General features: G+C 41.2%; 1 protein-coding gene across 45 annotated transcripts in view; it reads right to left on the minus strand.

Moving 5' to 3' along the window:
* Nrxn3 (neurexin 3) overlaps positions 1-22483 on the minus strand; it is a 1541537-nt gene that overhangs the window by 1471553 nt on the left and 47501 nt on the right. The window lies entirely within an intron of this gene.

A 22483-nucleotide genomic window follows, 5' to 3' on the forward strand; every position in this document is an offset into this window, starting at 1 on the left:
ATCTAGACAGAAGTAACCATATTCTTCCACAGCCTTTGGAACCCTGAGCCCAGCTCCTAATGATGCTGTCTTAGTTTGTTCTGTCTCTGTCTTTCTGTCTCTCTCTGTCTCTTTCTCTCTGTCTCTCTGACCCTGTCTGTCTGTCCATCTGTCTCTGTCTGTCTTTGTCTCTGTCTCTGTCTCTGTCTCTGTCTCTCTCTCTCTGTCTCTCTCTCTTTTTCTCTCTCTCTCCTCTCTCACTGCTGAGACAAAAAACCCAATGCCCCAAATTAAGGAAAGAAAGGTTTATTTAGCTCACAGTTTGTGGAGGTTGTAGTCCATACTCAGCTGACTCCAAGGCAAGCTGGCATGGCAGAGGGCAACCATTCATGGTCGCAGAAGATACCAAAAGAAACAAGAGCAAAAGAGGGAAAGCAGACTTCCTTCTCTCCCTTATATGGTACCCAGGCTACCCAGCCTAGGATAGTGCAGACATACCCCCAACCCCAGCACTAGACAATGAACCAATCACATACTCTAGATTCGGCTACCTGGGAAAGCCCATTCCCGATGACCCAGTGAAGCTTTGGGGGGACTTCCAAAAACAAACTATAACAATGCAGTCAGTTTTTGCATATGTGAAAATAGCATAAATGTCTCAAAGAGACATCAGCACATTTTTTTCTATTCATTTAAAGGGTTATACAAATTTAAATCTTTTAAGTGTTAACATTTTACACACTCAAATATCCATGCCTAATTTTTACTTATTTATCTATTGAAAGATAAGGATTTTTGAGGTTTTTCTTTTTCAGTTTGAAAATCTACTGCTTGAGTATAGAAGGCATAAGACAAATTCCTACCTTTAAGCTTTTGAAATAAATATTTATAAAAATCAATGAAAATAAACTAGAAAGTGAGCAATGAGCATGAAACAACTTATCTCTTACTGAATTTTTTAAAAGCCCTTACAGGAAAAAAAAAAGTGCTTTGAGGTTAAAAAATTTTAAAAGCTGAATTTCAATGCTAGCTTCTGCTAGAATGTGGAACGTTAAGAAAAGTATTTAATGTGTTTGAGCTTCAAGTTCCTTATTTTTCTAGTTCCTATATGGGGAACTTCAAAAAAATACTTAATTCATTTAAAATTATAATTTCCTCATTTGAAAAACAGATAAATACCAGCCACTTTCCATGATTTAAAGGAAGGATTAAACAAGTAGATATGGAACAATCCCAGCATGAGACTTTACATATATTATAAAGTGGTCAATAAATACTAGATGTGCTGGGCATGGTGGCTCATGCCTGCAATCAGCAGGGTGAGGCAAGAGGATCGCTGTGAGTTCGAGACCAGCCTGGTCTACAAAGTAAAATCATGTCTCAAAAAGAAAAATACATACATACATACATACATACATACATACATACTAGGTTCCTGCTTTTTTATTCTTGAATGGGATGGGATTGGAAGAGGGGCTGCTAGTGTGCATCTGTGTATGTATGGGTATGTCTATGTCAGTGGAATAAACCCAATGTGATAAAAGCACAGTACTTAAAATGATGACAACTGCAGAATAGGCAACAACTGCATAGTTAATAAATGCCACTGGGTTTGGGCAGGAGAAAAAGAAATGTCACATGCCAAAAGTACATACATTAGAAGGCTTAGAAATGCAGTTGATGTTTTTCAACTCTTTATATGTTCTAGATATAAGTCCTTTGTCTAAATAAAAACAAAGAAAAGAAAGAAATGCAGTTGAATGAGTGACCTGGCTTCTGATGGCAAACACTGCCCCACCTAACTAAGACAGTGAGTTCTCTGTTCAGATGCAACAGGGTGTATCATCTCCACGAGCTGGACAAAAGTCTGTTTATTCCTTGGAATGTGTGATAGTTCACTGTGGTCTCTGTTAGAGCATCACCCTTCATTATTTTATGATGACCACACCAGGAAAACTGGTTCTTACCCCTGCTCTGAGGAGGTGGATATTTCCCTTAAGCAGATACCCATCCCCGCTCCCCATGTCCAAACAAATTCTACTGACAGCGAGCTGATTAAATTCATTATAAGGAATGTGCAGTTTCCACAAAAGATTTTGTCCATTAAGTGTTTTCTAAAGTATGACATGTTGTTCCCAAGGTGCAAGTGATGCTTAACTGGAACACAGACATGGGCATGTGTTGGTGCCAACTCATACAAGTTTGTGTGAACCAAGTGCTAAAATTTCAAACATTTCTTATTACATGTTTATAATATGTAATGATTAACTTATCATAGGGAGTTGATCCACACACCTCTGAACCCTTTTTCATCCCCAACCCTCCCATCCTTCCCTGCTCCTTCCATCTCTGGATCCCCTTCCCATTTGAAAAAGTTCTATTTCCATATTTTCTTTCAATTATTTTATCCCCTTTCCTTCCCCTCCCTTTATCTCCCTCCATATCTTGTTCCTCTTTCCATTTGAAAAAGGTCTCCCTGCTTCTAATTAAAATTTCAAATTTTTTGAATTGATTGATATTACTTCGGTAGCAAGAAATCAAATAATTACTCTAGGAGTATTTAAACCATGAGGAAAGATAAGTGTCACAACTTAGAGTTTATGAGAAAATCATGTTTAAGGAAAGACATGATAAAGGGTAGGGGAATTAGCCATGTAAATATCTTGGAAAAATGTTCAGAAGTTAATATCCAATGCAGAAGTCTTCAATATGGAACAGGCTGTTGCACCGAAAGAAAAAATGGATGATGCTGTTGGAGTGAAATGTATGGAATGCATATACCTACAGGTAGGTAATAGAAGCCTGGGTCATGAGATGTGACAGACCTTAAAAATGTGATCATTGTTTTAGGTGAGGTATGCCAACCAAGTCAAAAGGCAGCATCCAAGAGGAGAGAAAAGACTGTTCAGCCCAACTGTGTGTTGAGCTCCAGTTCATTCCACACACTACTGGGTCATAACAGAATAAGGTACCATTCTTACTCTTGAGAACAACACAAACTACTGTAAGACAAGATATTTTAGGGAAAATAAAGTGCAATGATTAGGAGCCCAGTCCCTGGAATCATACTGCTTTCTAGGGGATTCTTCTGAGAAAGTAACTGTTTCACCATGATAATCTGCCACAAGACCATGTTATGAAGCAGGAGCTCCAGAAACATTTGTTAAAAGAATGAACAGAAAAAATATAAGAGGAAGAGAAGCCCTGTGGTCACTTGACTTCTGTTCCATGCAGTGTTCCATATGACCCCATTTCATATAACAGCAATTCTAAGATCCCACACTTTGTTAGATGCCAATCTTGGATGACCCAAAAGGGCTAAAGAGCATCTGCTCACTGGCCTGGGAAAAGCCATGAATTAAGAACCTGGCTGTCCAGGAATACTCTTCTATGAGAGAGGAAAATGGGAATTTTCCCAGCCTGCTTTATGGTGGGCACCCTATCCTTCCTTTCCAAGCCTTCCCTTAGACTCCCATCCAACCTCCCAAGGTCAGACCAGTATTGGAGATGTCAATGTCCCCCTACCTAGCATCTTGAAGGATCAAAATGTAGATTGAGGGAAACCAAACTTTCTTTCCCATGGCTGTCAAGAAGATCCACTCTTGAGAGTGTTGACATAAGAACTGGATTTCCCTAGACTTGACATCTTATGGTCTATCCACTTTCTCTCCAAAAGCCCTTGTTCTTGGAATTTTGTTCTTGGATTATGGACACTACCATGGCCTCTAGGATTTTCTAAAATGGCCAAAAGCTAAAGATGACCTTACATTAACAATCACAGACCTCTACTGCACTTCTCTCAGCATTTACCCTTCAGCCTTCTTTAGCCTCCTTTAGCCTTCTTTAACTGGATTTAGACATGCCAAACTACAGAAATGGGACAACGGAAGTCTCTTCACTCAGTCAGCCAACTGCCACCCTCCCTTGAGCACAAATAGCCATGGAGACAAACAGCCTTCCCTAGATCCCACATGGAGGGCCCTGGCTGGTGCCAAAGCTCAAAACACTTGTCTGTTGTGTGGGACTCAAGCAGGAGAAGGAAAGTGAGTGACATTATCTAATTGCCAGCTAATTTACATAATTATCGAGCGGCACACTTTTCTGTGGGGTGAACATCTTTACAAATGCCTCCCAATCCGGCTGCTTAGGAAGCAGGCAGACCTCACACAACTCTGACATGTGGGCCACTTGGACAGATCCGGCTGCCATTTGCCCTCCCCACCCTCACTCCCAGTTCCTTTGCTCCCTCTTCCGCCTGCCAGAGTTTTATTTAGCATGAAAAGGACTCAAAAAAAGGTCAAGACCATGTCCAGAGTCAGTGCTGGGAAGGTATGATGATGATCATACTCAGGCATGCCACAGTCCACAGCCCAGGTTTGCCAGGTTTTTCTCTACATCCTCTCATTAGGTTCCCTCTATCAATGCCCCCAGACCTGGAAAAGCCCCTTAATGGTTCTCTGTTGAGTTTTCCCTCATTCAGTGCACGCTTCATCCCACTTTGCAGGTAAATGATTCTCACCACCAATTTCAGCCCATGTCATGCAGGTGGAGTTCAACCCAAATACAGATCACATGACCCACTTTAGCATTTCACTCTCCTGGTCACAGTGATTCATTAGAGGATGAGTCTGTCATTCACACTTAGTCAAATTAGATAAATTAATGCTGAGACTGACAGAAATTATTAGGAGAATCAGTCTTATCTCTTTTATCATGGCACTGAACTATTAAAAGAGTATCCAAACTCAAACACCATTGTTACGATTGCAGACACTCTTCTTATCCAAAATGAAAAGAAGTAAGAGAGACAAGTTTCTAGTGGTGTGGTTATAAAACCTACGTCTACCCAGGCCTGAAGCTTGGGTAATCTTGAGAATTTCTTTATATAAACCAAAAATTTTTTAAAGCAACTTGCAATTGGGTTGTGACCAAAAGTCCTAATTGATATACTCCTAATATTATGCCATCAAATGCACCATCACTGACAGATCAACAGAAGCTTCCATCTCATATGGTCATATCCACACCTGGAAGAACCCCCTACAGTCTGAGGCTCACATACTACCCACCCCATCTCTGCATCCTCACTTGCCCACAGATGCAAAGCATACAACACAGGCATGCTTCTTCTGTCCTTCTGTTCTTCGGAGGAAGATGGAGGCCTGTTCTCATCCAACAACCTCAGAAATTTGCTCCTGCAAATAAACCACATCCCCTTGACACCATATTCAGTGCCTTCGAAGTCAATGCATAGCCAAGGTACAGTGAGGGAGGTCAAAACATGAGTCTCTCTAGGTATTAAAGCTGTGCAGAGAGGTGAAGTCTCTGCAGTCTCATGGAGCTGGCTCATTTCTATAGCTATTTAACCTTGGACAGTTCCCTTAGGCTTTTGTTTATTCATCCAGAAAGATAACATCCATTTTATGGGGCAATTTTAAATATTAAATGTAAAAATGTAAAGAGGTACGACTCTTCCCTGGACATTAAATTGGTAGGACCTCCTAAGGCTAGACATTTTTAGCCCTCCTAGCTCTCCACCAGCAGAAATGCTTATGAAAGTCCAGCCAAAGACATATGTAAGAGTGTTCACAGCAGCACTACCCATAATAGTGAAATCCAAAGGATCACTAAATTCCCATCTACAGTAGAATGGGTACATTACAGTTTGTTCGTGTAAAATATTCAACTCCGAAAATGATGGGTTTTTATGCCTAAACAGAAGCATGGCTAACCTTCACAAGCATAATGTTGAGCAAAATAAGACACACAAGATCACATACTCCATATATGCCATTTGTACAAAGCATAAAAAGAGAAAAAATAATTTATTCTGTTCTTTTAAATGTCAGCCCAATGGTTACTGATCGCAAAGAGAGCAAAAGAGGTAAGAGAACTCATTTCGTGATCTAGGTGATGTGCAATGTGCTCAGGATGTGAGCATGCACTGGCTGAGCTGCACATTTATGATGTGTGTATTTTTCTATGTATACACTTCAAAAAACACATTTAACACACTCCCTGACACATGATATATGTTCATCTATTATTTATATATATATACATTTATATGTATACATGCATATCATTTTTAGGGTCTCATGGCTTTTAAATAACCAAATGCAAACTTAGACTGCATGAACTTAAACAGGAAAAGGAGATGACTGTGTGTCAATCCAATGCTTATTAATGGGATTTTACTCTAAGCACCACTCTTTCACATGGATATAGATAAGATGAAGGGTAGTAAATAAGAAGTCTTTCATTATTTCTGTTTAACTGTGAAACACTTGTCCTAGATATAGAGACAAATAAAAACATACTTCAAACCCTGCAAGGCATTTATAGAGAAGAAAGACATGAGTCTAAATGAAGCAAGTCAGTAGACTAAAGGTAAGAGGCAGACACTGCCAAAGTAGGCTGGTTGTGGCAGGGGCAGCCTCCAGGGTCCAAAGTAGAACACCAGTGCATGACAAATGTCCCTTTCATAGAGATAATATGGTATTGTGGTGAAAGCCAGGGACTCTGGAGCCTGCCTTCTTGAGTTAAAATCTCAGATCTCGGACTTGCTGCCTGTATGAACTTGTAGAAGTCAGTTGCTTCATCTATTGATGGTGAATGATAACAGTGAGGAAACACAGTGAACCACTTACTATAAATTCAAATCCACAGTACTAAGGACAGATAAGTACCTGAATACTAACAAGTAATGTTTAGCTGCTTCTGCTACAATGAACTATTGCCCTTGATGCTTCCATTCAGTCCAGCCAATGTTACCATTTTACCCGGTCAGCTCAAAGAAAGTGATTAGGACAGATGGACTTCTTTAGCATGCCTTCCCAATATCATGGGCAGTGTGAAGAGTCATACCTGAGTCTGTTTATATAAAACGCCTTTGGAAATACCAGGGTTTGGTGATTACAGCAACTCAGCAGTCACCTGAGCAGTATGTTTAGGAATCTGAAGCAGTGTCCAACTGGAAAGCCCCAGGGATTCTCTGTTGCTTTTTGGGTAGACTTCTTCCTAGTGAACAGAAATCCTAAGAGTATTTATGTCTTGATCTCACAAGCAGACAACACACGACCTCTAGATAAACGCATTCTCCAAGCCCCAGAGGAAGTTAGACACCTGGGCTCATGTGGCCAGTACTGAATAGGTCCATGCATGGGAAACAGTAGAGGAACAAGAGGTGGCCCTAGACTGATGTGGTCAGAGGAGAGAGAATGTGCATGGGAACCTGAAAGATGAGCAGGGAAACGCATCTAGGAAGAAGTCTGGTTTGGGAATGGAGCACTGGACTGGGAATCAAAGCCCAGTTTTTTCTAATTATTGGCCAAGCAACCATAAGGAAAGCTCTGAAGCCTAATGGTCATTTCTCCCATAAACTAAGGATAATAGTACCTACCCTTTCCATGACGTTGATAACACTGAGTCCACACAAAGTTAGGTAATGATCATTTCTTCTTACTATGCCTTAACAATCTTCTAAGGTTTACACAAAAACAACTCATGGCATTAGTCTTTTGTCCACCTGCCATCTCTAATCCATCCCTAAAAGAACCCTGAGTTATGAAATGGCAAAAAATGCAGCAACAATAAACTTCTTCCTGCAGACCACAGAACTCAGGCCCTACAAGGTGCTGCCAGTTTCTCCAGTTTCCCCCGTGTAGCCAAGATGCCAAGAAGATGTGGTCACTCACAAGCCAGCCTCCTCCCTTCTTTTGTCCTCTCCTCTGCCTACCAGTGGGCCTCCCTAGCCGAGTTCCCAGCCATGGGTTGGAAAACCATCTGGCTGCTTAGAGAGTTAATAATTTATAATGAAGATAATCGCCCTTCAAGATCCTCGCCTCTTGGGACCATTAAAAAAGATTCAATTGAGAGCTAGTAAGTTCTTTACATGAAGGGATGGAAAAGAGGAGGGGGAGAGGGGAAGAAAAAGAGGAAATGGGAAAGCAAAAAGAGGGGCAGATAAGCTAGGTGCTTAGCTGATCTTGCCCCTCAAATAGTATAGGAGAGAGGGAAATTATTCAACCCTAGAAGATAATCTTACCCAGCTTTCACAGCATCAGCCCAGCAAGAGTGCAATTTACAGGTCTTTTCTCCTAGCCAAGTCTCTCTATACAAAAAGAGAGAAAAAAATCAAACACATGCAAGAGAAGGGGAGAGAGACACAGACAAGAGAAAATAAGTCTGCCCGCAATTATGTGTGAAGCTGCCCCCTCCTGGCAGGGGGGAGCTCTCTGTTCTCTTTCCAGGACACAGTAAAGCTCCTACTGTGCTAATTATTCCCATTACTTGACAAATTCTCCATTAACAAAGCAAGAGGTGCCAGTGCTAGCAAAGAGAGAGCACAAGGGACTAGCAGAGACTCTGGACAGACTCAAACAGTGTGGATCCAAGCCAGAAACCTATAGCTTCACTCCTGGACAGATGGAGGCCTGGCACAGCCCACCTGTGCGTGCAACTAGGAGGTGTGAGGTAGAGAACAAGCTATAAACAAGGCATTGTGGTGGCTAGAGATGGGGACACAAGAGACACACTGAGACAGGATGCAACTCAGGGCCATATCCACAAATGCCACCTCCATTAAGGCTTATAATAGACACAAGAGATAATCCCAGGACCTAGAAGCAAGCACAAACAGCTGCTGACTTAGGAGCAGTGCGGTTCAGCATTCAAGACCATGTCAATGAAAACTATAGCAAATCTCCTATGACACTAACTCTGTTCACCTATGTTAATCTGAAGTCACCTAATACTCACCAAAACTCTGTGAAACAGGGATTATTATGATTCCCTATTTTAGGGGCAAGTAAACTAAGGGCCCTTGGAGAGATAAAATAATGGCCCCAAAGTCACACAGCTACAAGAGATAGCTCTCAGGCCCTTACTTCCAAGAAGAAAATGAAAAGAACATCATTGTCTTAGTTAATTTTCTTGTTTCTGAGACAAACTAACTAATACTCAAAATTAAATGAGGAAAGTTTTGTCTAGCTCACAGTTTGTAAAAGTTTCAGTCCATAATCAGCTGTTTCAAAAGTAGGGTATCATGGCAGATAGGCATCAATCACAGAGAAGAAACAATTCATGGAGGACAGAAGATAGCAAAGCAACCAGAGACCTTAACTGCCTCTTTCCCCTCTTTATCTTATCCAGACTACTTAGGACAGGTAAAACTTGCCCCTTTAATCCTAGTGCCCTTGAGTCTAACATTGAACCATGAACCAATTGCATTATCACACACTCTAGATCCAACCACCTCTGAAAACCCCCCACCTCTGATGACATGAGGATTTAGGAGGGACCTCTAAATACAAGCCATAAAATTCTGCCCCTGACTTCTAAAGCCTCATGAATATTCCTTTATGCAAAAGGAATTTTGTCCATCTCCAAGAGTTGCCAAAGTCCAACAGTTTCAGCACTGCTGAAAATCCATGTTCAAAATTTTCTCTGAGATTTAAGGCAAAGTCTTAGCTGCAAATCCCTGTACAAATGAAAATAAAGGTAAACACTTCCAACATTCAATGGCACAAGATAGACATTTCCATTTCAAAAGTTGCAAACAGGGGCATAGCAAGAAATGGGAACAAAGCAAGACCAAAATCCAGCAGGGCAAACATTAAATAACATGGGGCCAATTCCAGCATCCCCAGAAATCTGTGGTAAGTTGTGAACCCCAAAAAGCTTGGGTGGCTCTTGTGCACTGCCAGTGGTTGTAGCTCCCATTGCTCCTTCTTGGGCCAGCTCTGTTCCTTCCTTGAAGTTTTCCTCAATGACACACATTCCTGCCTTCTTCAAACTCCTGAGGCTTCCACTGTACCTTCAGATTCATACTTCACAAGCTGCCCTCTCAGGGGCATTTTGCCTAGCCTCCCAGGCCTTATGATATCTTGATTTAAGCCTTCTTGACCTCACAACTCTTGCATTCTGCATGTACTTAAAACCATGCAGATGATACCAAGGTCTCCTGCCAAATGAAGTAGTAGCCAGGCTTCTTTCTCTCTTTGGTGTAGGGGTTGTGTGTCTATGAACCGAATCCTGAGGAATAACTTCCCTAGGAACACCATTACTCTAGAAAATGGTTCTCTAGAACTCTCTTATCAAAGCAAAGTCTTTCACCTTTGCAACTCTGAGGCAGCAAAGGCTGGAGTTCTTCTGGTTCTTGTGATTTCTCAGTCCATCTTTTCTGTTGTCTTCTTCTGAAATACTTGGCTTTTTCTTTCTACTCTTTTTGGTAACCAATTTCTCCTTTCCCGTCTTTGCAAGCCCACTTTACTGGAGCTTCCTTTCTGATCAAACTCAAAATGTTTAAAATCATTCTTCTGGGCTCTTTGCTCTTAATTTTCAACATAAATCTGGATAAAAACCCCTAGCAGTAGATATACCACTGTTCCAACATTAAGCTGTCTTGAAATTTCTTCTGCCAGGTTAGTTAGGCCACGACCCTTAATCACAGTCTCAGGCAAACTCTCTGGACATGAGCAAAGTGCGAACAAACTTTCTACCAAGGTATAACATACATAATCAGGAATCCAACATTCAATGCATCTCTTCTTCCCAGAAGAAACATCCTGAGCCTTGTCTTTACTGGAAAGATTTCTGATACCTTCTGGTTTTCTGAGCTCTGACCAGAATTTCCCATTAAGTACAATCTAAGATGTCCAGATATACTTTTTTCAGTTGACATCTCCAAACTTTTCCTAACTCTTCCCCTTTCTAAAAGCCAGCTCCAAAGGCTTCTAAACCACATGGTCATGTACAGTCATAGCAACAACCCCACTCATGTTATCAAATTATGTCTTAGTTACTTTTATTGTTGCTGAGACAAATACCTAACACCCAAAGTTAAAGGAGGAAATTTTTGTCTAGCTCATGGTTTGTAGGAGTTTCAGTCCATAACTGACTGTCTGTAAGGTAGGGTGTCATAGCAGACAGGTATCACACAGGCAAAACAGTTCATGGAGGGCACAAGATAGCAAAGCAACCGAGGTCTTTAACTAATAGCCCCCTTTCTCCCACTTTTATCTTGTCCAGACTACTTAGGACAGGTAGCACTCATCCCTTTAATCCTAGTGCCCTTTAGCCTAGCACTGCACCATGAATCAATTGCAGCATTAAACACTTTAGATCTAGCCACTCTTGAAAAAGCCCCCACCTATGATCACATGAGGCTTCAGGAGGGTCATCTAAACACAAGCCATAACAATTATTGATGCCAAAAAAGGCCTCAGCCAGAGGCAGTCTATTTGCTGCACAGATTTTGTCCTATTTGTGTTCAAAGACAAGACTATAAAGAAGTTCTTCATTCAAAATGAAGTAGAGGCTATAGCCATCAAGGACATTACTGAAAAGAATGTCTTTGACACCTATGTGCTTCCCAAGCTATATGTGACACCACGTTTCTACATGGGTGGTGTTATTCATAGTAAGGTCATTGGTAATTGTCCTCATGAGGCACGGAAGGACCAAACACTCTCACTCCGGTTTAGAGACAAGATATTGCCCCAAGACTTCTGTAGTGCCCATGCAAGAAGCCAACTCCAAAGGACTGAATTAAAACTAAATTCTGGGAGAAAGTAAAATTAAAATTATACTTTGAAATAAAAAGTGAATGAATGAAGAATGAATGAGTAACTGGATGAACAGGAGAACTAAATCTGGCTCTACAGTCTAGGCCAGGTCTCCACTCAGTCTTCCATTTCCTCTTGTCTACCTCTAGGTTCTCCAGGGTTTCTTAACCCTTTCATACTATAGCTAACCCATGACTCAGGACCTCACATAGAAAGCTTTGGCTACACCCTGATCAGTTCAGCTACCTGAGTGTTCCTTTTTTTCCCCTAAACTAGGCACTAGACCTCTAACAGGTCTCCCTATGTACACCTTTGCCCTTTATGCATTATTCTCTACACTTCAGTGAGAGTGACCTTTCAAAATGGAAGTCATTGCTATCTTACTCAGAAATCATCATTGATTTTCACTGTGCTCAGAATGAAATCCAAGGTTCTCCATGCTGTCATGGTCTGCCTATAGCCATGTATCTCATCTCCTCTTTCTCTTCCTCTTCTTTACTGTGGCCTAGATACATTAGTCCAACCTCAAAGTCTTTGTGCTTGCTGCTCCCACTGCCTGGAATATTCCTCCCCAAAACTTCCCACGCCCACTGTCTCTCTTCTAAGTCTCCACTCTATTGTTTCCTCATCTAAAATAGCTTTGGGCACCGGTTATCATGGTCCAAGTTTTTCTGCTTCATAATTTTGAAGGAAAGTTGTATCCCTCTGAAGTTCCCCATCCTATCTGTTGCCTAAGAAATGAGCAGGGAAAACACAAAACTTTGCACCAAATAACCATATGACAGCCTACATTTCACTCCAGAAGTCACCACCTGAGATAAGTGACTAAAGGAAAAGAACTTGAATCACAAAAACACTTCAGTCAGAGAAACTTAGAATCCCTATTAGCATCTAAGGAAGGCTGGTGAGGCACAATGACTGATGATCTCACCTATTATCACAGCCCCAGGTCCTCGTTGATCATCCCCAGTGCCAACCCCTAGAGTACACTGTCAACAACTCATGTTCTGTCCTGCAGAGAGACAAAGCATGTGAGACAAAAATGAAGATAGTGGTAAAGAAAAGACACAGTGTGGTGGGGGATGTTTCTAAGGACTCCCCCTACACCCAGACATGCATTAGCAACTTGAAGAACTTTGAAGAATGGTGGGGGTTGGCACAGAATCATTCATAAATAAATATCTGCTAGTGAGAAGAAATTGGTGGAAGTTCACAGGATTCCAGAGATACATCCGAGTCAGACAACTGGCAGACCAGGTCTAGAACTCTACCCCTGACAGTGTAACAGGGCACAGCTACCCCCCTAGGAGAAAAAAAGCATGAGAACTGAAGAGGTCATCTCCATCTTCACCTTGCATAGATGATGAAGGGAGGGTCCCAGGGACTTAGAACAGAAAATAAGCATTCAAGATCACAGAGTTGGGTAGTGGAGGAAGCAACAGAAGAACCAAGGAGTCAACATGCTTTGACCAAGCTTTCCTCCTTTAGGAGACTACCATTCCCTTCTCAATATACTAAGACCCTATTTCTCACTTCCTTCCAAAAGGAGAAACAGTAAGTGAATGAATGAATGAATGAATGAAGCAACAAACCTTACAACACAAGAGTTTAAAAGTAGAGCTGCTTTGTAGAAATGGGAGGTAGAATCTCATCCTCTGCCCTTGCTAACTGCCATACTGAAATTTTATCGTACAAAATTCTAGAAACCCAAAGAATATAGTTTCAAAACCTCTGCACCTTACCAACCACAACGTTTAAGAAGCTAACCCTAAAATTTCCTAATTTCTCCTCAAAAAGGCACAAACGACAAAACCCCTCTTGAGACTTGCCTTTTCACTTGTACTAGCTTGAGATAAGAGTCCTGCACCTGCTGTTAACATCTAAGGATTTCTCTTAGGTTCTGACATGAGGCCATGAATAAACACACACACAAAAGGGACATATTCCCTGTAGTAACTAACCTTTCCAGGAAATGGGACTGCCCATTCTTTATACTGCATTTCTCTCCAGTGAGTTTGAGTGTCCTTGCCCCAGGTTCTGGTATTCGGGGATTTGGTTAAGAGCTAGGCTCTAAAGACAGACAAAACTGGATTCTTTTCCCAGAGCTCCACCACTTGGGTGTGCAAATTGGCAATTTCAGTAATGTGCAGCACCGACTTTTGGTCAATAATGGATCTCATATACATTAATGGCCCCATATCATCTGGTGACATCATACTGTTTTAATTTGTATAAGTACAGTCTCTGACATTTTGCATACCAATAAAGTGACTTAATATTTCTCATGATGTATCTCCATTGTTCGGTGATACATGACTGTATTCAATCTCCCCGAATCTCAGCATCCTTCTTGGAATGCGGGCAAGGTAATATTGGTACTTATACCAAAGAGGTAATGTGAGGACTTGATGCAGAAAAAATACAAGTGAGGCTCCAAGCATAGATAAGAGCCTATGGTTTGTGTTCAACAGATGTTAGTCATTATCATCATCATCATCATCATCGTCATCACTATTTTGTTCACTTTATTCACACTATGACTTTCAAGCTTTCTTCTATAATGCTCTGTAGTGTTTCTGTTGTATTCATGCCTAAATTCTTCACCTCTCCCCATCTCCAGATACCTATTTACATCCTTTCCTTGATACTAAGCTTAAACATAGAACTTGCTTCAGCTGAATGAGATGTTAGCAAAAATAACATAATCAGAGATTTGATAAATACTTTGTATTTTCTGCTTGCTCACTGTTACGGTTAAGGTATAAAATGTCCCCCAAAAGACTCATGAGCTCTCAGAAAAAAGTGATTTGATCATAGGGGCTCTAACTTCATTGGTGGACCATTGATGAGAACAAAATTTGATAGCACTATCGGGAATTAATGAAAACAAGAGTCAGGGTTTACTTTAAGGAAGTAGGTCAACAGGGTGTGACATTGGAAACTATATCTGGTCCCTGGTCCCTGTCTCTTTGGCTCTTTATCTCTCTGCTTCCTGGCTGCCATGAGGTAAGCCAGCTATCCTCTACCATTACTCTCTTCCTTAAGGTATCTGTCTTGGAGTCATCCAACCATGGACTAAAGCCTCTTAGACATGACCAAAATAAACCTTTCCTCCTGTAAATTCTGCTCATGAGGTGTTTTATTCCTGCAACAGAGGTGACTAACACACTCTCCATTGCTCTTTTCTCACAAGAACATGCCTCCGTTCACCACTGAGAGGATGAGATGCATCCTAGTGATCTTGGCCAAAGCTGAAGTTGTATGAAGTTTCAGATTCCCAATCCTGGACACCTTAAAAAAGAAAATCTAAGTCCTTAGTTCCAATTTACCATGAGTACTTAACATAGTAAATTAAGAGGAATGGAACTTCTAAGCCTGTAAGCCCAACTATGCACATGCTTCAATATAACTGCCTGAAGAACCAGAATGGCGGGACCATGGGGAAAGGCCTAGGCCAGTGATGACAAACTCTTTAGAGCTTTCAGTGATACAGCCTGCTGTGGCATGTATGCCCTACACTCAAGAATCAGCATGGCTTCTGTGTGCTGTGACCCAAGAGCGTAAAACAGGCAATACACATATAACACACAGAGTGAACAAGTAGGTTCTAAGTACACACAGCAACAATCTTGTAGCCCCATTTACAAATAGTAAACATTTATGTGGAATACTTTAGCATTTATAGAACACCCACTCATCAGACCTTCATAACAACTAACTGTTTATCCCCCCCACCACCACCTTTTTTTTTTACCTACAGAGAAAGTGGAGCTCAGAAACAAAATATGGTTCTGCTCAGGGTTATAGAACCAGTGAGTCATGCAACTGAGTCTTAAATTCAAACACATGAACAATAACTCCCTTGTTTCTAATTTTATATCACATTGATTAGAATTCTATCAGTTTCTGGGATATATTAGATAAAACATGTAAACACACAAACTTTTCCTTCCCATCCCCACAGCACACTTCACTAATCAATCATGGCACCTTACTCCTGAGCTCTGATAAAGCCTCTGAATCCTTTTGAACTCAACAACCTAAGCAATACCACAGGTACAACATGAATTGCAACTAGCATAGAAAATAAAATGTATGGGCTCATCTTGCAGTAATTAAATTCATCTGGATGACACACAGGGGACCCACCTATGCCAGATTCTGCCTGTAATAGTGAATTACTATGGAACAACACACCTCATATAAGGCTACTAATCCAGAATTGTAATAATGCAGGTGCAGTTTCCATTATCCTCTAAAGGTAAAAAGTTCTAATTACATCTTTGTCTACAAAGTTTTAGGTTTTACTTAACAGTAAAAGTATTTTTTGAATTTTTGAATAGAAAATCAGTATCTTTTTCAAACCCAAGGCTCAAAAAGTTAGTGATTCTATCAGTATAGCTTGCACTTTGGGGCTCCAATGGTAATTCTGGAATGTTTAATATCCTTTTTTTATGATATTCTATTATGCAATCAGGACTAATATAAACTGATAATTCTGCATTAATTTTCCCACTTTACTTATTAACACCTGTTTGCAGCTTAGCTTTGAAAAATACGTCATGCTTGAAAGGTAACAAAACTACTTCTCTTTTTAAAAATATCCCTATAACTCCCCCTCTTTGCTAGACCAAGGTGAAAATCTATTACTTCAGATTAGATACATTTTTGCATGTATGGAAAGATGAGTACCTATTTGAGGGGGAAAACTCATACTACTTCATTCAAAAACTTTCCAATAAATATCTGCTACTTGCCTGTTAAGTCTCTAAGTCCCAAAGATCTCACTCAGAGCTTACTGGATGAGCAAAAATAGAAGTGTAAACAACAGTCATAACAGCAGTTGGTGGGTGCATAGAAAATGAGTATATGGCTGAACTAGGCCACCAAGAAGGTGTTTCACCAGAGAAAAAGTCATGAGTAAAGACAGAGAGAGATGAAAAAGATCATGGGAGGTCAGGAAACAATAAGAAATTCCACCTGGCTGGAGTGTACATGAGGTAGGAAAGAAGAGTATGGAATGTGAAACTGAAAAGCCATGTTGAAAGTAAAGTTCCAAGGGTCCCGGGAGTCAAGCTAAAGAGGTCTGGAAGGCCATTAAAGAGACGAAGTCATGGGACAAAGTCTGTGCTTCATATGCATTGGGACCTCGTTTTGTTTTTGTTTTTATTGTGTGTTTGTTTGTTCATTTATTGTGATACTGGTACTGGGATGGAATCTAGGAGACACTGAGCTATATCCCGAGCCTTTTTTGTTTAAGAGAGGCTCTCCCTAAATTGACCAGGAAGCTTCAAATTTATGGTCCTCGTGTTCAGTCTCCAAGTAGCTGGGATTACAGGTATGTTCTACCATGCCTTAGCTGAGAAATGGTTTTGAAGGGAATAAATGAGTATATAAAGGGACTGGTTAGGCCATGACTCTTATGCAGGGAAAGTATACGAAAGTCCTATTCTTTAATCCCTATTCCGTATACCTGAGGAGCCAGGTTAATGCAATACCTGAGGCCACATTCCATCCATATACATAATCCAAGGGGGATTAAGCAGCTCTTTTCTAGACTTAGAGTCTTACCTTGGAATGGCCTGATTTTCAGAGATCCTAACTCTGTCCCATGTCATATCCAGTACTCCCAATCTCTGAACAAAATCCTGTACAACCTAATCCACTCATCCTCCCCTTCCCTGGGGCAGACAGGTGTTCTTGATGCCTCAGATCTAACTGGAGAAAGTAAACAAAAGTGAAAGTCCTACAATTACAACTCAGTTCTAGAACTTGACCGACTGCTTCTAACACCATCAAGACACAGTCTCCCAGATGGATGACTCTAGGGAGTTCTCTGAAAGGCATAGTGTCAAAAAGCATAGGGAAATTTCAAAAGTACATCTATATTTGATTCAAGTGTATGGAGATGACCGTCAGATAAAAATCTATACAAGGATTGGTTCCCCCAACATTAATCTAAATCCGCACTCTCCAAAATATGGTCCTTAAATGCATTCCACAAGATGGTTTAAAAAAAAAAAAAAAAGGAACCAAAAAACAAGTCAAATGTGTTTCAGAAAAATCTAACTGTTCTCCCTGTTTTAGAAATCACAGTGAGCAACAGACTATCAAATGCATCAAAGAGCATTGTAGGAAAGAAATCTGAAAGCATGTGCTTCAGCCTCCCCCTTGAGCAGGTGGACAAACTGAGGCTTGAAACACTTCAACGTGACTCTGTATTGTTAGCTGCTGTTCCCAAAGCTGCAAGCAAAGACAGGCAACCATCTGGCAAGGACTATGTCTCATTCTCTGTAAATGCCTAGTCATCGTGCTTAAAATTCAGGAGGTCTCTAAATTTTTATTAAGTGACATTACCAAATGGAAGTCTGGAATTCCTTTAAGTGAGGATGAATGTACTAGTTTTTTTTTTTTCATTTTCCATCATTCATTCATTCATTCATTCATCCAATCAAGCATGTATGATGAGCACCTAGTAAGATCAGTGCCACATCACTGCGGAGACAGCTGTGATTAGAACAAGCCAGACTTTGCCTGCAAGGAGTTTTGAGGCTACTTGGGGAGAGAAGGTCAGGAACACTGGAAGGTAGTAGGAGACGCCACAGAGAGAAAATCAAAGTTTGAGGTGTTCCACCCCCATCCATCTTTCTTCTACAGTCACTCTTTCCAAGGATGGATGTTATTTCTATTACTGCATCTCCATTTAAATACTTTCCTTCCCACACCCACCCTCTCACTTCCTTATTTGTAGTGCCAAAAAAAAAAAAAAAAAAAACAGTCAGAGTAAAAGCAATTGTGAAATCCCAAGTATAGTGTGGAGCTGTGATTACCTCCCCCTGGAAACATCGTCTCCTCCTTGGGAAGCATCTGCTTTCCTCAGTTAGGAAGAGTTCAGTACTTCAAGCCCCCTCTAAAGCAGAGGGATGGCTGGTCTTCATAATGACTTCCCCAACAATAAAACATCCATCCATGGAATTTCTCTTGGATCAGCCCAAGCTCTCTAACAGCTCCGTGTGGAGTGTGTGTGTGTGTGTGTGTGTGTGTGTGTGTGTGTGTGTGTTCTGGCAGTCTTCTTCCTAAAGGCTAGAATTCCGCACTTGGGCAGCTATTCTCTGACCTCAGTGCCTCATGATGCTTCCTTTGATCTCCTCCTCTGTGCCCACTACAATTCCTGCTGTCTGTTCGACTCCTCACAACACAAAAAATCCTGTGTCCCTTCTAATAAAATGATTTTTTGCCAAATACTCTCAGTTGGGGCCACTTGTATCACAGGAAGGGAACAGAGTAGACAGCATCCATTCTTCCTACCTTTGTACCTATGTCACCGTCACTTAAGGGTCCAATGCCATTTACAACCCTACCTCACTCCATCCTCCTAGCACTTACCTGTGGTTGACTAGATTACTGTTCAAAAATACTCACTTAACACGCCCACCCAAATGCATGAGTATAGCATACTTCCTCAAACCTTGACTTTGAGCTCAGCCAAAATGTTCTCTTGTCAAAGAGCCATTAGCCAGTATGTCATGCCAAAGGATTTGAAAAGTGTTCACTCTCTTAGAGTTCTGCCATCACTATAAGAAAAGCATGCCTGAGCTATCCACAGGTGAAGGATCAGAGCTATCCCACCTAGTCACCCCAAATACAACCATGCTAAGTTAGCCAAACATCATTCAACCTGCAAGTGCAAAGTCAGCACATTTACCCAGGTGAGTCTAGTCTACACTGAATGCCCACACACATGGAGCTAATCAACGCTTACTGTGTCATGCCACCAAAACTTTTGTGGGTATCTATATGATAGTAATAGCTGACTGGTTCATCATCTCAAGAGCACTCTTCTACTGAGATATTTAACTGGCTAACAGTTTCTTTCTGTACCCTGGCTTTCATCCTTGTGTGCAAAGCCTGTGTGCTCGATGCTCTGCCTTTGTGGCACCTTTCTCCCTCACTCAGGCAATCTGCACTTTCATCCCCATTTCCTAATACCATATAGATTTTTTACCTAAAAGTACTTCTCCTCCAAACATCTATCTCAGAAATATTTTATTGCTAGTCCTCCTCTCTAGCTTCAACAAAGCCATAGCACCCCAATCTCGTCATTTCTATATTCCTCTCCTTCCTTGATCTATTATCTTCCCTTCTCACCTAAAAGGACTTCATCATTCCTCCATCTCCTGGACTCCCACCACCCTGCCAGTCTTTCACTTGGAGGAATCTAAGCACCCACCTCCCCTGTCCCTGAGCAATGAGTCAGAACCAGAAACCAGCAGCCCATCTGTGCCAGTGTGTGTAACTATAACTTCGTCCCTTGCAACTTCAGTTGCTGAACAATCCTTAAACTTTCCCCAGTCTGCTCCCTTCTTCAGCTCTTTGAAACTCTTTCTACCTTGATTACTGAGCAGGTGTTACAGGGGTCCCATTTTACTGGAAAAGTACAGGTACGAAAGCATTTACATCTTTCCTTTTCAACTACCTGCTCTTTATCCATCCACAGATCCCTTTCTCTTCTCAGTTAAAAAAAAGAAAAAAAGGTCCTTCATTTAAGACACTTTCCTAGGGGCTCTTGCTCCAAGCTCTCCCATCTCTCTGGGACTTTATTCTATCACTGTTTCCCACTATTTCTATCACTAGTTCCCTGAACTCCTGCTATGGGCTCCTCTGACTGTATTCCCACCCCACCCACTGCTCAGCAGCATGCCAGTAACCTTAAAAGGAAACAAGAATCTTTCCTCTTCCCTCATCTTTAAGATATTCTTTGTAATCTGTTTCTCTATCAAAATTCACAATCTCTAAGCCTTCCTTTCTATCCTGCCCCTCTGAATTCTGGCTTTTGCATCCAACATGTCCCCAGTTCACAGAGGTCTCCCAAAGTTACCATGGCTTCTGAAATGCTCAGCCAGCCTCTCCTCAGTACCAGCCCCCGACCTGGGGTTTCCCACCTGGGCCCCTTTCCTGGCACTTTCCTGTGCTCCTCCTCCTTCTCTAGGTGTCCTGGAGAGTCACTTCCAGTTGCTCCTCTTCTCTTCTCTTCCCACTATCTGGGTGTCAATGTCCCACAGATACCTAGACAAATGACCCACTCTCCCTGACATTCATGGTCCTCAATGTCCTTCAAACAATTCAGATTTCAGTTGATTAAAATCAACCTCACTGTTTCCTTCCTCCATGCACTCTCTGATCTATTCCTTTTGAATTTGTTATCTTCCTTAATATCTTCCTGCTTTCAAAAGGCCCAGCAAGCAACCTGGCAGCATCACAACCTCTTCTCTTCTTTTGCACAGTTCCACATCCAGTTCTTCTTAAATCCCAGTGCTATCTCTTACACATCCCTCATTTCCAGCTCTCTCTCCTTTCTTCTTTCTACATCTTTCCCCCAGTTCACTCACCTCACTCACCAAGTCCATACAGGCCTCTCTCACTTGGATTCTTTCAAAGGCCTAATAACTGATCTTCCAATTCCTCCCCACTCCCACCGCTCCTTCTGCACTGCTTCCAAGCCAGAATTAACTTTCTGAAACCCACATTTAAACAGATCACTCGCATGCTTCTAAAGAAGCTCCTTGCTGCAAATAGGAAAGAGTCCAATCTCTTTAGATTCATATTCCAGAAAGAAATCATTTTTTAAAAACTCACCAGATACTAAGCACTGTTCTCATCTTATTCTTGCACAAATCCACTGATCCATTACAACCTCCATTTTAGAGACTGATACTTCAAGGTTAAGACAGTTGTTCAATGTCACAGGGGTAGGAAGCATAGCCATGATCAAAACGAAGCCTTCTAATTCAGATCAAGGTGCTTTCTTTTGGGTCCATTGTGGATTAACCTTTAATCATGTGCACTTTGGACACATGGTAGTCTATGTATGTTCAATATTGCTCCTCAAAAGCAGCCTCCTTTTTCCAAATTTTTCAAGCTTTTCAATTTCTTCTGGAAAATAGAATCTGAGTTGGTTTTCACTTGAGTCCTGACTTTTCTGATCCTGCTAACTTTAAGTTTAATGTAGGGTTAATAAACTTCCAGGCTAAACATTATATAGTTCTCAGGATCAGATATCACATAAAATTTCATGTGACTCTATCATTGGCTGGAAATATTCACCCTATACATTAGAGAGAACTTATTACGCATTGTGTTCTTTCAAATATTATGTTAGATTCCTAACCCTAGTTGTATTTGGAAGTAGATTCTTTAAAGAAGTAATGAAGTGAAAGCAAGGTCACATGAAGATTGTCCCTAATCCAATCTGACTGGTGTCTTTGTAAAAATGGGATATGTGGGCATAGATTAGCACAGAAAAAGGATGATAGGCAGGCATAGTTGAAATGCAGTCATTTGCAAGCCAAGGAGAAACCCATTAGAGGAGACCAATCCTGCCAACACATTTATCTTGGATTTTCTGCCCCTAGAACCATGAGAAAATTTTAAATTTCTGTTGTTTATGTACCCTGAATTATGGTAGTTTTCTATGGCAGCCCAAGGCAATTATTACAGAGCAAGCTCTTTAAGAACCTCAACACTGATGTAAATGCTTCTAGTCTAGGTGTCCTGGTACTTCTGACACTTCTAGTCCCAATGGCAAGGAAAAGAAGCTAGAGAATTTGAAGAGTTAAAGGCAGCCTTGTTATGGCTTGTGTCTAGATGTCACCCCAGAGCCTCATGCAGTCATAGGGGGGATATTTTCAGAAGTGGCTGCATCCAGAATGTGTGATAATGGAACTGATTCATGGTGCCATGCTAGGATCAAGGGCATTAGGACTAAGGGAGTGAATGTTACCCACTCTTAGCAGACTGGATAAGATAAGAGGGGCAGAAACATGCTGTGAAGGTCTGTTGTTGTTTTTGTTACCTTCTGCCTGTCATGAGCTGTTTCTTCTGTGATGTCTGTCTGCCACACTATTCTGCCTTGGAGTCATCCAATTATGGACTAAAAC

This window comes from Cavia porcellus, unplaced genomic scaffold, assembly GCF_034190915.1.
Source record: "Cavia porcellus strain 051 isolate PalLab524CR breed Dunkin Hartley unplaced genomic scaffold, mCavPor4.1 scaffold_31, whole genome shotgun sequence".
Lineage (NCBI taxonomy): Eukaryota > Metazoa > Chordata > Mammalia > Rodentia > Caviidae > Cavia > Cavia porcellus.